At 35.8% G+C, this 15,325-nt stretch overlaps 1 pseudogene; it reads left to right on the forward strand.

Moving 5' to 3' along the window:
• The first annotated feature begins 981 nt into the window (after positions 1–981).
• Positions 982–1,914, forward strand: LOC140712858 (olfactory receptor 5AP2-like; annotated as a pseudogene).
• Positions 1,915–15,325: the final 13,411 nt, after the last annotated feature.

Here is a 15,325-nt window from a genome sequence, read left to right on the forward strand (position 1 = left end):
AACCCCATGTTTCCTAATGTCTTGTATGTAGCAGAATGTTTTAAGAACCAAATAAGACCAGGCACGGTGGCTCAAGTCTGTAATCCCAGCACTTTGGGAAGCCGCGGTGGGCGAATCACGAGGTCAGGAGATCGAGACCATCCTGGCTAACATGGTGAAACCCCATCTCCACTAAAAATACAAAAAAAAAAAATTAGCCAAGTGTGGTGGCAGGCGCCTGTAGTCCCAGCTACTCGGGAGGCTGAGGCAGGAGAATGGCGTGAACCTGGGAGGTGGAGCTTGCAGTGAGTGAGCCGAGATTGTACCACTGCTCTCCAGCCTGGGCAACAGAGCAAGACTATGTTTTTTTTTAAAAAAAAAAAAAAAAAAAAAAAGAAAGAAAAAAAAAAACAAATTAATTGCATTAATTATCTTGTAGTGGGGAAAGGAATTGACCTATGTTTTCACTCAGTTTTCCATTCTTAGAGCACAAGGAACTTTGTGTTTATTTATTTCACTAGCATGTATGTTTTTAAGATGTTTGAGTCATTATAAATATTGCTTTTCACACTCAATTTTATGTAATCTTCACAGGTGCCTCCCATTTGGCAGAGGAGGACTTCTGAGGTATTGAAAGTGTAGATGGTTATCTTAGATTCTTTTATACTGAAAGGTGTAAAATTTGGATGCAGCCCAGATGACTCCAAAGCTCTTCACAAACGGCATAAAATGACTGATTACATTACTGCTGGAAATATCCTCTGCCCATTCAAATTTCTCACGTAATACTAAAACTAAATAGACTGGAAAAACCTAAATAACCTATTTTGGTTGTACTTTGGTTGCTTCTAAATGTAAAACTGTTCTATCAGGTGCACTGCCAAGAAAACTCCAATTTGAATCAGCATTTTTTCGTTTGTTTTTTCCCGTTGGCAACTTCAGGGACCAAAAGTTGACCAGGCTTTGTTATAATCCACTCATTTTCTCAGATAGGTCTTGGTTATGAAGAGCGAGCTGAACAGGAATTACTCAGAGGTGACAGAGTTTATTCTGCTGGGATTCAGAACACCGCCAGAAGTACAGATTCTATTATTCTTCCTGTTCTTGCTTATCTACGTGGTCATTGTGTTGAGAAATCACAGCATGTTAGTTGTCATTGAAATAGACTCCAGACTTCACACACCTATGTATTTCTTTCTCAGAAATTTGTCGTATTTGGATCTCTCCGCTACTCCACAGTCATTGCTCCCGAAACTGACTACTGTATTGTCCAAGGAAAAGAAAATTTCTTACAATGACTGTGCAACACAGTTCTTTTTCTTTGCTCTCTTTGTTGGGACTGAAGATTTTTTTCTGACTGTGATGGCATATGATCGCTTCTCAGCTATTTTTTCACCTTTCCTCTATACTGTACGCATGTCTCAGCAAGCTTGTCTTTGGTGGTTGGCTCCTCTATCTGTGGATACATCAACTCCATAATACAAACAGGTTTCACCTTCAGTCTGCATTTCTGTGGAGAAAACAGATTGGAGCACTCTTTCTGTGATGTCCCAGTCATGATCAAGATCTCATGTATTGACACCCTTGTGAATGAGATAGTACTGTTTATTCTCTCTGCTCTCATCACCACCAGCACAACTGTCATTCTGGTTTCCTATGCGCATATCCTTTCCACTGTCCTGAAGATTCCCTCAACCCATGGCAGATGTAAGACTTTCTCCACTTGCAGCTCTCACATCACTGTGGTGAGTTTATTCTATGGAACTGTATTCTTCATGTATGCCCAAGCTGGGCCCATCTCCTCACCAAAGAGCAAGGTTATAGCTGTATTCTACACTCTTGTCATCCCTATGTTAAATCTCTGATTTATAGTCTAAGAAATAGGTGCAAAATGTTTTGAAAAGGATATTGATAAGAAAAATATATTTTCATTGACCTCTAGCGATCTATAAAACTATAGAAGCAACTAAAAGCAATACTATCAGTAATTTATTATAGAATAGTTTCAAAGAAAGACATCTGAAAGTATGGAGATTAAAGTTTATTTTCGTGTTTTGACCATCAACAGATCCTTTTAAAAATGAATTAAAGGCCAAGTGTGGTGGCTCACGCCTGTAATCCCAGCACTTAGGGAGGCAGAAGAGAGTGGATCATGAGGTCAGGAGATCGAGACCATCCTGGTCAACATAGTGAAACCCTGTCTCTACTAAAAATACAAAAAATTAGTTGAGCGTGGTGGCATGTGCCTCTAGTCCCAGCTACTCTGGAGGATGAGGCAGGAGAATCACTTGAACCCAGGAGGCAGAGGTTGCAGTGAACCAAGATCGCGCCCCTGCACTCCACCCTGGTGACAGAGTGAGACTCCGTCTCAAAAAAAAAAAAAAAAAAAAAAGAGGAAAAGAACTAAAAATCAATATAGATTTTTCATATTTCAACATAATTATTTTATAGTGTGCTGTCTAGGTATTCCATAGTTTGTTATTCTTGCTTCACTGGCTTAGTTGTACTCAAAACTGCAACTGAAACACAGTATTCACAAATTAATACATAAATACACATTAAGTTTATTAATAACATATCTATATAGGTATGAATATCTACATGTTAATCTATCTATTGGAGAGGGAAAAAGAGAGACACTACTTAACGTTCTTCATATTTGTTTAATCTAGATCATAATCAAGTTGGCTACTGTCCAATTTTTGCAAATGAGAATTAGAAATGCTATGGTAATCTAAATTATATAATGTAAATTACTGGCTTTGCCAAAAAATTATACAAAGGAGCAAGGCTAAATCTTATACCAGTAATATTGCTAAAGCATCCAACTATATTAATGATTTCATCCAGAAGAAAATTAATACATAAATAAATAAATGTGATATAATTGCTGTAAAACTATCTTGTCATGGGGGTCAATAATAAATGTTTGATAAATAATCAGTATAATTTATGCGTATTGATCTATTAAGTTTTATTTATGTTCTTGCATCACTTTTATAGTTTATATATTGATTTTTAAATTTTCATTTTATTCTAGATTTGACCAATTATTACCATGTGTAAAATATTTTCTTAAAGATTAACAATAAAAATATTAACGTAGTAAAGTCAAATAACCAAATCATAAATTTTAATTGACATAATAAAAGAAAATATTAATATCCTAAATATTATTTTCTAATAACGTAATCCTTTCTATGTCTGTGGTTATATGTACTTTTTATTTTTAATCTTGAGAATTTTATTTTTGTCCCTTAATTAAATTTGCCAATGGTTTGACTTTATACCATTAGAATTTTGAGTTCTATATCATTATTTTCAAAGTAGTTGATGGTGTAATACCTAGTTATTATATAAGTTTGTGTTTTTGTTTTGTTTTGCTTAAATATATTCAAAATTGCAACATATGTAATAATTATATTAATACAAACATTAAAGTTAATATATCTGCATATGTATCTGTACATTCATGTAATTATTTTATGTTTCTAAGAGTTTTTGTTTTATTAGCCATCTTTTTTCTGCATTTAAATGTTGAATGCTTAGTATCCGTGTACAATTTTTAATTCAATGAATTATGTTTAAAGGTTTTGAATAGTTTTCAATACAATTTATTTTAATTTTTATTATTGTATATGTAACATTTTGTTAATTTTAATGTTCATTTTCACCTATGGATTATTTAGTTAAGGTTTCTTATTTCAATATAGTTGTTTTATTTAAACAATATCTTTTTATTGTTGAGTTTCCATTTTATTAAGCTTAGAGAATTTAAACTCAAAAAACCTATTTGGTGAAATTTACAGTTATAACGCTTGCTTGACAACATATTATGGTTTGTAAATATTCCATGAATTTAAGCAAAGGATGCCTGTCCTCTTACATATTATCAAATTGAAACTTACAATGTATTAGATGTAATAAAAGTTGATCACTCTGGGTAAGTTGTTATACCAGACAGACATTAATGGTTGAATATTAGAAATGCAGAGTCATATTCATTTTATTAATTAAATAGAAGACTTTAAAAAATTGTTGTCTCAGAAGCTGTAGAAAGAGCATTTGACAAATTTTAACATTATCAAAAAACTTAGTAACCTTAGAAAATAAGCTTCATTAACCTAACAAAGTAGGTGTATACAAACAGAATAAACACATATTTAAAATGGGAAAATAATAGAAGCATTTTCTTTAAAATTAGGAAAAAGACAAAATGTCTATTTTTTTTATGCAGTTCAACATTCTGTTGGAAATCTAACCAGTGCAATACGATAATAATAAAAATTAAAAGTATAAGGGATCAAATGTGAGATTAAGCTGTCATTTACATGATAATTTAAAGGAGAGTTTATACATTAAGTACACGTGGATGCAAAGAAGGAACAATAGACAACGGGGCTACTTGAGGGTAAAGGTGGGGGAGGATTAGGATTAGAATTGTAAAACTACCTATTGGGTACCCTGCTTATTACCTGGGCGACTAAATAACCTGTACACCAAACTCCCATGATGTGTAATTTACCTGTATAACAAACCTGCACATCTACCCCTGAAACGAAAATAAAAACTAGTAAAAAGATAAAGAAGAGTTTATAAAGATGTTTTGGTCAATGTACAAAAATCAATTGCATGTTTACACAATAGCAGTAAACAAGTATGATGTTTAATTTAAAAGATTATACCATTTACATGTGTATCAGAGATTATCAACTTTTTAGGGATAATTTAGTAAAAGATGTATAAGACCTCTATGTGGAAAATTTTAAAATTCTTTATATCATGCAATTTTTTTTTTTTCTTTTTGAGATGGAGTCTTGCTCTGTTCCCCGCGCTGGAGTACAATGGCATGATCTTGGCTCATTGCAACCTCCTCCTCCCAGATTCATGCAATTCTCCTGCCTCAGCCTCCCGAGTAGCTGGAATTACAGGTATGTGCCATCACGCCTGGCTAATTTTTGTATCTTTAGTAGAGGTGGGGTTTCACTATGTGGGCCAGGCTTGTCTTGAACTCCTGACCTCAAGTGATCTGCTGGTCTAGGCCTCTCAAAGTGTTGAGATTACAGGCATGAGCCACCGCACCCGGTCTATATGATGCAACACTTTTATTGTTGAAAAATTACAAAGTACATCAACCATGCAAGAAAAGATAGGTACATGTAAATATAACAGAATTAAGTATTGTTTCCTCCAGAAGGATGTTTTGTAAAAAGTCAAAGTACAAAATACAAGCCAAAAGAATCGAACAAGATTATATACTAAATGCCTATAGATCTATAATGTTTACTCAACCATATGAAATGGGTAAAATTGATTAACACACATTTTATAGAAAAGCAAACAATAACATTTATTGGGTTGTTTTTAATAAAAGAAATAGATTATAATAAAATTCCATTTTACACCCATTCAATCTAAAACAAATAAAAAGGTCTGACGATGCCAATGTTGGAGAGTAAATGGTCTATAGCACTCATTCTTAACATGGGCACTATTGCCTCTAAGGGTGAAAAATTGCTTCTTGTATGTGGTAGAAAAATCTTACCCTCTTTATAATTTCTTAGAAATCATATCTTTTAAAAATTTATAGATATAAATACAAAAATTCTACATACAATAGATGAACAGTTATACAGTGGTCTATGGTATTAACATTACATAATGATGACTAAAAAATGTACAAAAAGGGTATTTTTTCATAATTTCTCATTGTCATTGGGGTGATAATGAAAAAATAAGATTGTATCTACAGGTTGTCTACAGACTATTTCATACTACATTTGTAAATAAATTAAAATAATTAGAGAACATGTTTGTCATTATCTCCTGTAGTGGGACATATATGCCTTATGACCCAGAAATTTCAATCCTGAGCAGATATCCAAGAGACTATCTTACACATATACTGGAGAAGATATATATATATATAAATGTCTATAAAAGCATAATGAACAAAATAAAAATTCCAGAAATAAATCAAATACTTATCAATGGGATTGTTCATTGATTAAAAAATGGTGTATTTATACAATAGAATGAGACAAGTAAATTACAGATACACCCCAAGCAATTGAATCTAAGCAATAATACATTAACGAGAAAAAGTAAGTCCCAAAAGATCACTTACAAAATGCTTCTTTTAAAAACACTGAAGTCTATACTTTATTTGAATTTCATTAGTTTTTTCCTTAAAGTTCTTGTTCTGTTCCAGGAACTCTTCCAGTATATCACATTGCATTTCATTGTCATGTGTCTTAGCCTCCACTGGACTGTGACAATTTCTCAGACATCTTTGTTTTTAATGACCTTGACAGTTTTGAGGAATAATGGTCAGGTATTACAGAATGCCACTCTGTTGGGGTTTATTTGATGGTTTCTCGTGGTTAGACTGTGGTTATGGCTTTTTGGATAACTGCTGAGGTGAAATATTATTATCAACACATCATATCAAGGATACACACTATCAAATATAACTTATCCTTAATTATGTTAACCTTGATTACCAGCTGAGGTAGTCTTCATCAGGTTTCTCTTCCATAGAATTGCTTTATTTCCATTTCTATACCATCCTCTTTACAAGCAAACTACTAAGTGTAGCTCACACTTAGAAGGTGGGTAATTAAGCTCTCCTTATTGAGGAGGAAATACATAAATATATTGTATGAAATTCTGTATGTGATACAAATTAAGGTAAACATATCTAAAACAAAAATAATTAGCAATGTATACATATGCAAACTATGTTAAATTATAACAACTGAATGATTCACATGGGAATCAGAATATTATCTTGGTTGGGAGGATATAGGTGTATGGAAAGAGAGGGAACCACAGGGTTAGATATCAGTTATGGTTAATGTTCATATGTGATCTAAAGATGATAGTGTAACATGAAACAAGAATAATAATTATTTTTTCTGCACATTAGGAAGCCAAATATATTAAAACTGTAATGTAGTATCCTTCTGTGTGTGCTTTATGATTTTCCCAGAATCTTATCTAATATATTATTAATATTTTTGCTTCTACTTTTTTGTTTGAATTTGGTTTTCCTTTTAGCTTTTGTAACCATCTTTACTTTTGATATTTGTTTAGTTATTTTTCTTCCTACTTGGCTCATTTTTGCTAATATTAGTTTCTTCCAGAGGTTTTATTTTTTTCTTTTGGTTTGTAGATTTTTTTATAGATGTTTCTTCAGTTAGTACTTCATTAATATTTAAGAATAAAGCAATGCAATTCCAATTAATTTGCATTTCCTTAACTTTGATATTGAATATATGTGTATACTGAAAATTACATATTCACTTTGATGACATGTATGTTCAAATTGTTTATGTCAAATTTCATTGTCTTATTAATTTTCTATTTGTTGAGATTTAAAAATTCTAAATAATGTTTTTAATAAGGTATGTGATTTGCAAGTATTTTATCTGAATATGTTGTCTTTTGCTTATCATAGAAAAATATTTCAAAGATAAGTTCTTAATTTTGATGAAGTTCAATTTATCATTTATTAATTTATTGATTGTTCTATGGTTAGATATCTAAGAAATCCTTGTCTAACTTAAGGTCGTAAACATTTTCTTTTGTTTCTAATACGGTGTGGGTGTGTCCCCACCCAAATCTCATCTTGAATTATAGCTCCCACAATTTCCCCATGTCATGGTAGGGACCCAGTGGAAGGTAATTGAATCATGGGGGCAGGTCTTTCCTGTGTGTTCTCCTGATAGTGAATAAGTCTCATGAGATCTGATGGTTTTATAAAGAGGAGTTCCTCTGCACAAGCTCTCTCTCTCTGCCCGCCACCATCCATGTAAGATGTGACTTGCTCCTCCTTGCCTTCCTCCATGATTGTGAAGCCTTCCCAGCCATGTGGAACTGTAAGTCCGTTCAACCTCTATCCTTTATAAATTACCCAGCCTCAGGTATGTCTTTATTAACAGTGTGAGCACAGACTAATACTATAAGTTGGTACCAGAAGTAGGGCACTGCTGTAAAGACATCCAAAAATGTGAAAGTGACTTTGGAACTGTGTGACAGGCAGAATTTGGAACAATTTGGAGGGCTCAGAAGAAGACAGGAAAATGTGGGAAAGTTTGGAACTTCCTAGAGACTTTTTGAATGGCCAAAATGCTGATAATGATATGGATGATGAAATCTAGGCTGAGGTGTTCTCTGATGGAGATGAGGAACTTTTTGAGAACTGGAGTAAAGGCTACTCTTGCTATGTCTTAGCAAAAAGACTGGTGGTATTTTGCCCCTGCCCTAGACCTTTGTGGAATTTTGAACTTTTGAGAGATATTTAGGGTATCTGCCAGAAGAAATTTCTAAGCAGCAAAGCATTCAAAGGTGACTTGGATGCTGTCAAAAGCATTCAGTTTTAAAAGGGAAGCAGCATAAAATTTGGGAAATTTTGAAACCTGACAATGTAATAGAAAAGAAAAACCCATTTTCTGAGCAGACATTCAAGTCAGCTGCAGATATTTGCATAAGTAATAAGGAGCCAAATGTTAATTGCCAAGTCAATGTGGGAAATGTCTCCAGGGCATGTGAGAGGTCTTCAGGGTAACCTGTCCCATCACAGGCCTGAAGGCCTAGGAGGAAAAAATGGTTTCGTGGGCCGGGCACAGGGTCCCCCTGCTCTATGCAGCCTAGGGACTTGGTGCCCTGCATCCCAGCCACTACAGCCATGGCTAAAAACGACCAACATGCAGCTTGGGCTGTTGCTTCAGAAGGTGCAAGCCCCAAGCCTTGGCGGTTTATATATGGTGTTGAGCCTGGAGGGGCACGGAAGTCAAGAATTGAGGTTTGGGAGCCTCCACCCAGATTTCAGAGGATGTATGGAAATGTCTGGATGCCCAGGCAGAAGTTTGCTGCAGGGGCAGGACCCTCATGGAGAACCTCTACTAGGGCAGTGTGGAAGGAAAATGTGAGGTTGGAGCCCTCATACAGAGTCCCTACTGGGGCACGGCCTATTGGAGCTGTGAGAGACCCCACTGTCCTCCAGACCCCAGACTGGTAGATCCACCGACAGCTTGTACCATGCTCTGGAAAAGCTACAGACACTCAATGCCAGTTGGTCAAAGCAGTCAGGAGGGGGGCTATGCCCTGCAAAGCCACAGGGCAGAACTGTCCAAGGCCATGGGAACCCAACTCTTGCATTAGTGTGACCTGGATGTAAGACATAGAGGCCAAGGAGATCATTTTGGAGTTTTAAGATTTGACTGCCTGCTGGATTTTGGACTTGCATGGGGCCTTTAGCCCCTTTGTTTTGGCCAACTCTTCCCATTTGCAATGGATGTATTTATCAAATGCCTGTACCCCCATTGTATCTGGGAAGTAATAAGCTCACTTTTGGTTTTACAGGCTCATAGGCAGAAGAAACTTGCCTTGCCTCAGAGAGACTTTGGACTGTGGACTTTTGAGTTAATGCTGAAATGAGCTAAGACTTTGGGGGACTTTTGGGAAGGCATGATTGGTTTTGAAATGTGAGGATGAGATTTAGGAGGGACCAGGACCAGAATGATGTGGTTTGGCTGTGTCCCCACTTAAATCTCATCTTGAATTGTAGCTCCTACAATTCCCACATATCATGGTAGGTACACAGTGGGAGGTAATTGAATCATGGGGGTGGGTTTTTCCCATGCTGTTCTTGTAGTAGTGAATAAGTCTCATTAGATCTGATAGCTTTATAAAGAGGAGTTTCCCTGCACAGTCTCTCTGTCTTTGCCTGCTGCCACTCATGTAAGATGTGACTTGCTCCTCCTTACCTTCTGCCATGATTGTGAGCTTTCCCCAGCCACGTGAAACTGTGTGTCTTTCCTTTATAAATTAAGACTCTTTCCTTTATAAATTACCAGTTCTTGGGTATGTCTTTATTAGCAGTGTGAGAACAGACTAATATAGTTTCTAAGGAATTTTATAATTTTAGGTTTGTCATTTAGTTCTGATGCATTTTGAGTTAATTTTTATATGTAGTGAAAGTATGAATACATTTCTGTTTTTTTGCAAATGGATGTTCAATTGGTTTAGCACTATAGATTGAAAGGTTATCTTTTTTTTTTTTTTTTTTTTTTTTTTACTAAATTGCTTTTTTTTTTTTTTTCTTTTGAGACGGAGTCTCGCTCTGTCACCCAGGCTGGAGTGCAGTGGCCAGATCTCAGCTCACTGCATGCTCCACCTCCTGGGTTTATGCCATTCTCCTGTCTCAGCCTCCTGAGTAGCTGGGACTACAGGCGCCCGCCACCTCGCCTGGCTAGTTTTTTGTATTTTTTAATAGAGACAGGGTTTCACCATGTTAGCCAGGATGGTCTCGATCTCCTGACCTCATGATCCGCCTGTCTTGACCTCCCAAAGTGCTGGGATTACAGGCTTGAGCCACCGCGCCCAGCCCTAAATTGCTTTTTTAATGGACTGTCTTTTCCTTTGGTCTGTTTGTGTCTCTTGATGTCAGTTTCACCTTATCTTAATTACTGTAGACTTTTAAGTTTTCTTAAAATCAAGAGGTTTGATGCCTTCAATTTTGTTCTTTTTGAAATCATTTTGGCTATTTTGGTTGTTTGCATATATATGTAATATTTTGGATAAATTTTTAAATTTATACCAAAAAGATCTACCAAAAAGAAGGTCCCCTTATCTTCCTTGAATCTTCGACACAACCCATAATTGTTTATATCAGATGCTTTTGTGCAGATAAGGGAACCTGCCCAGGGTCTTGTCTGGGCATGCCTGCCATAAACTAAGGGCCTGCCTGGGCACTGGGAGAACGGGTGGAGCCACTGGAAATTCGTGCCTTATGTAGTGAGGAGGAGGCTTGCCTCTTCAGCTTGAGTGTGGTGGCCTGGTATTCAATCTGTGAGGTATGAATCTGTTGGCAGGATCCCCTTTTTCTTGGCTGAGAGTTTTCTTTTTGCCTAAAATAAATCTGCCCTCCTCACCCTTCAAGGTGTCCATGTACCTAATTTTTCCTGGTTGTGAGAAAAGAACCTGGATTTTAACTAAACTAAGGAGCAAAATATCCTGCATCATTTTGGTGGCCTGTATTGGGACATGAGGAAGGGTGAATCAAATGCAAAAATCCCTCCCAAAACCTCTTTCCCTTTTGTTTCTCAGCTTTTTCTTGCCCTCAGACATCTTCTGAAAGTAGAGAAAACTGTGACCTTCCACTCGCGTTGCTCCTGGGGGTTGGGAATGTCAACCTCAATCCAACCCAGTCTTTTCTATGGCATTTTCCTTCTTTTGGGGGGATTGTAATGGCACCTATCTTTTCTTTTACAATGTTGGGGTTGTTCCACTCCCACCCCAATGGTCACAGGCATGCATGCAAGACAGACAGGTGAGTGGTGACTCCCTGCCCACCTCCCCTCCCAGCTGGGGCTGGGGCACCTGGCCCAAGGGCTCCACACAGCAAGCTGGCCAGCATTCCCAGCAGCAATGAAAAGTTTCTCTCCAGTCCAACAGCAACTAAAATTTCTCTCCCTGTTGGAGGAGCACATTTACATAACAGGAGATTCTTCCCCAAAACATCTCTCCAGCTCTGTACTTAAGAGGTTTTCTTTTCTTGTCTTCACCCCGTCAGCACTTAACACATCCCTGTGCTTTAAGCTGTATTTTTTCTTTTCTCCACCAGGTCAGGAGTTGGTGGGTTGGTGCAAAAGTACTTGTGCTATTTGACATTACTTAGAATGATGGGGACCACAAATGCTTTTGCACCAACCTAATAACATGCTCCTGCACCAACCTAATAACATGCTCCTGCAAGTAGAAGGGGCTTCTCTATGCCAGAGACTTTTTTTCCTTTGAGAAGATATTATACTAGGCCAGGACCCCAGTTCGCAAGACACCTTTTTCTCTCCCTTGTTGGAGGAGTACTCAGTTCCACAGCTTCACCTTAGCATTTGGCTTATAAAGTGCCCATGCAACCTGTCAAAGCAGTTCTTTTGTCCCAAACTCAATTCCAAGCTTTGGGTCGAAGCCCTAGGAAAGAAAACTCAATCTGGGGTATAGTGTTGAATAATATTCTATTGTCTAAATGTACTACACTTTATCCATTCACCTACTGAAGAGCATCTTGATTGCTTCTGTTTTGGTAAGTATGAAAAAGGTGTTACAGATATCAGGGCATAGGTTTTCGTGTGGATATAAGTTTTTCAATTCTTTTGGGTGAATACCAAGCAGTGTGATGGCTGGGTCACATTGTAATAGTTAATTTAGTTTTGTAAGACAAGGCTAACCTGTCTTTCAAAGTGGCCGTGCTGTTTTGCATTTCCATAAAAAATAAATGACCATGCTTGTTGCCCTGTATCCTCACCAGTATTTTGCATTTCCAGTGCTCTGGATTTTGGCCATTCTAATAGATGTGTAGTAGTATCATTGTTATTTTAGTTTGCATTGCCCTGATGATGTTTGATGCAGAGCATCTTTTCATATGTTTATTTGACATTTGGCTATTTTTTTGCATGTCTGTTAAGCTCTGTGGCCTATTTTAAAAATTGAGTTATTTGCTTTCATATTGTTGAGTTTTAAGAGTTCTTTGTATATTTTGGTAACAGTCCTTTATCAGATATGACTTTGCAAAAATTTCCTTTCAGCCGTTTCATTTTGCTGACTTTTTTTTTTTTTAACTGTACAAAGCTTACACATTAGTCAGATTTATTACTAAATATTTGATATTTTGGGTCATTAAGTGGTGTGTTTTTAGAAAACCCAATTATACTCTAACTCTTCCAGAGTTACACTAGAAATAATATATAACACTCCCAGTGATATATTAGAAATAATATATCTAAACTCATCATAAGGCCAATATTACTTTGAAAACATATCCATCTCTTATGAATATAGATACAATAATTCTTAATAAAATTTCAGAAAATCCAATCTGCAAATATAAAAAGAGGAAACATTATTGTTACCACATTATAAGAAATCAATGTAAATCACAAGGCTACACTAGATTCAAAATATGGAGAAGTACATGTAAATTCTACCTCTTTGTAAGGATGAGCTGGCAAATATCAGGTTGATATTTGCAGTTAATCACAAGATAGTATCCCCTTGTTGAAAGATGTAAAGGAACACACTAGAAGGGGCAGGTTAATCAATATAGAGCCATTGGATAATCTCCACCCTTTTTCCTTAATACTTCAATTTGTTGAAAGAGAAATAAACTTACAGCTTATTTAAGTTGCATTTATTTTGTGATTTATGATCCTCATAATTTTCAAGAACTATCTTTATAAATATGCTATTTCTGTCTGGATCCTTCCTCCACTTCTTGATGCTGGATACTTCCCCATACTGTAGAAGATTTGAGGTTTACCTCCCAGAAAGTGTAAAACAGAAGGTTTCTAGACTTGGAGACATAATGTACAGAAGATGAGTGGCTTTATACCAAAACTGTGATTAAATTCCATATTCTGAACATATGTGAGATTTCCCAGGACTCCTCCCTCATTTATCAATTTTTGCTTCATATGTTTTGGTGGTCTGTGATTGTGTGAATATTTATAATTGTTTTATCTTCTTGTGGTATTAAAACTTTTATTGATATATTATGTCCTCATTTTCTCTTGTTATTTTAAAAAATTTAAAGTCTATTTTTCTGATGTTAGTGGAGCCACTCTTGCCTTCTTTTGATTACTTTTCTATCCTTTCACTTTTAATCTATTTCTCTTTTTAGATCTGAAGTGAGTTCCTTGTAGGAAAGTATATAGTTGTGAACCATACCTCAAGGGGTTAAAAAATGAATAAATTCTTGGGCTTACTGCATAGCAGATAAGAAAAGAAAGAACTTACTAAAACTGTGCCCCAAAAGTAAGAAACTAATAATTAATAGAAATTACTGCATTTTCAGTATAACAGATAAGAAAATAAACTTGATGAAATGCTGAAACTCTCTCCACTTGTAAGATAAGAAAAAACTTGCGAAGTCAGTTGGAACCAAGATGGCTGTATTAGTCCATTTTCAGGCTGCTCATAAAAACATACCTGAGATGGGGTAATTTATAAAGAAAAAGAGGTTTAATGGACTCACAGTTCCACATGGCTGGAGCGGAATCACAATCATGGTGGAAGGCAAAAGGCACAAACAAGTAAAAGTGGTTTCCCCATTATAAAACCATCAGATCTCACGAGACTTATTCACTACCACAAGAACAGTATGGGGGAACCGCCCCCACAATTCAATTATCTCCCACCAGGCCCCTCCCACTACACATGGGAATTATGGGAGCTACAATTCAAGATGAGATTTGGGTAGGGACACAGCCAAACCATATCAGTGGCCAACTAGAGTTTGCACATAATGAGCTTGCTGATGTCACAGCCTTAATTTCCACTGCATGTTTTATACTAACTCCACCTGAATTTGCATATGCAATGCATGAGGTAGTATGAAGAGATAACTGCACATACCAAACAACTTTTCAGACCTCCTCCTTCCTTTCATCAATCACCTGCTAATTTCAGAATTAACACCCTAAACCTTTTCTCATGAAATTACTGCCTTAAAGCCAGCACAGGGAGGAAGACTTGAGCTCAACTCCTATCTCCTTATGAGTCAACTTGGCAATGTAAAGCTTTTCTTTTCTCAAAAACCTGGTGTCATAGTATTGGCTTTTAGTGCATCAAGCAGCAAACCACTTTTGTTTCATAAAAATTGAATTTTTTTTTTCCATTCCATTAGTGTCTATTTTTTTATTGGAGAGTTTAATAATTTACATTTAAAGTAATTACCAACAAGAATGGGCTTATTTCTGTTACTTTATTATTTCTATATGCCTTATAGTTTTTAAAAATCCTATATTTCCTGCAGTACTTCTTTTTGGTGTTTAGCTTTTTTTTTTTTTTTTTCTACTGAAACATTTATATTCCTTTCCCGTTTCTTTTTCATGTATATTCTTTAACTACATTCTTTGTGGTTACCATGGGAATTACCTCTAATATGCTAAACTTTTAATATTTATACCAGCTAATTTAAATTTATGCCAGCTTCAATAACACACACATTCAATAACATACAAAAGCTCAGCTTCTTTAACAGATCCATCTCCACACCTTTCAGTTGCTGACATCATAAAATTACATTTTATACATTGTGTTTCCAAAAAATAAACTAATGATTTTCTAATGCATTGACCTCTTAAACACTTTTCTGATATATTATTCTCTTGAATCATGTAGTAAACAAAAAGTGGAGTTACACACCATTGTTACAATAATACTAGCTTTTATAATTTCCCATGTATTTACCTTTACTGAGATTTTTACCTTTTTATATGACTTTGAATTACTCTCAAGTGTCCTTTTATTTCAGCACTTTAGCATTTCTTGCAGGGGCAGTTCT

Source organism: Chlorocebus sabaeus, chromosome 11 (genome assembly GCF_047675955.1).
Source record: "Chlorocebus sabaeus isolate Y175 chromosome 11, mChlSab1.0.hap1, whole genome shotgun sequence".
Classification (NCBI taxonomy): domain Eukaryota; kingdom Metazoa; phylum Chordata; class Mammalia; order Primates; family Cercopithecidae; genus Chlorocebus; species Chlorocebus sabaeus.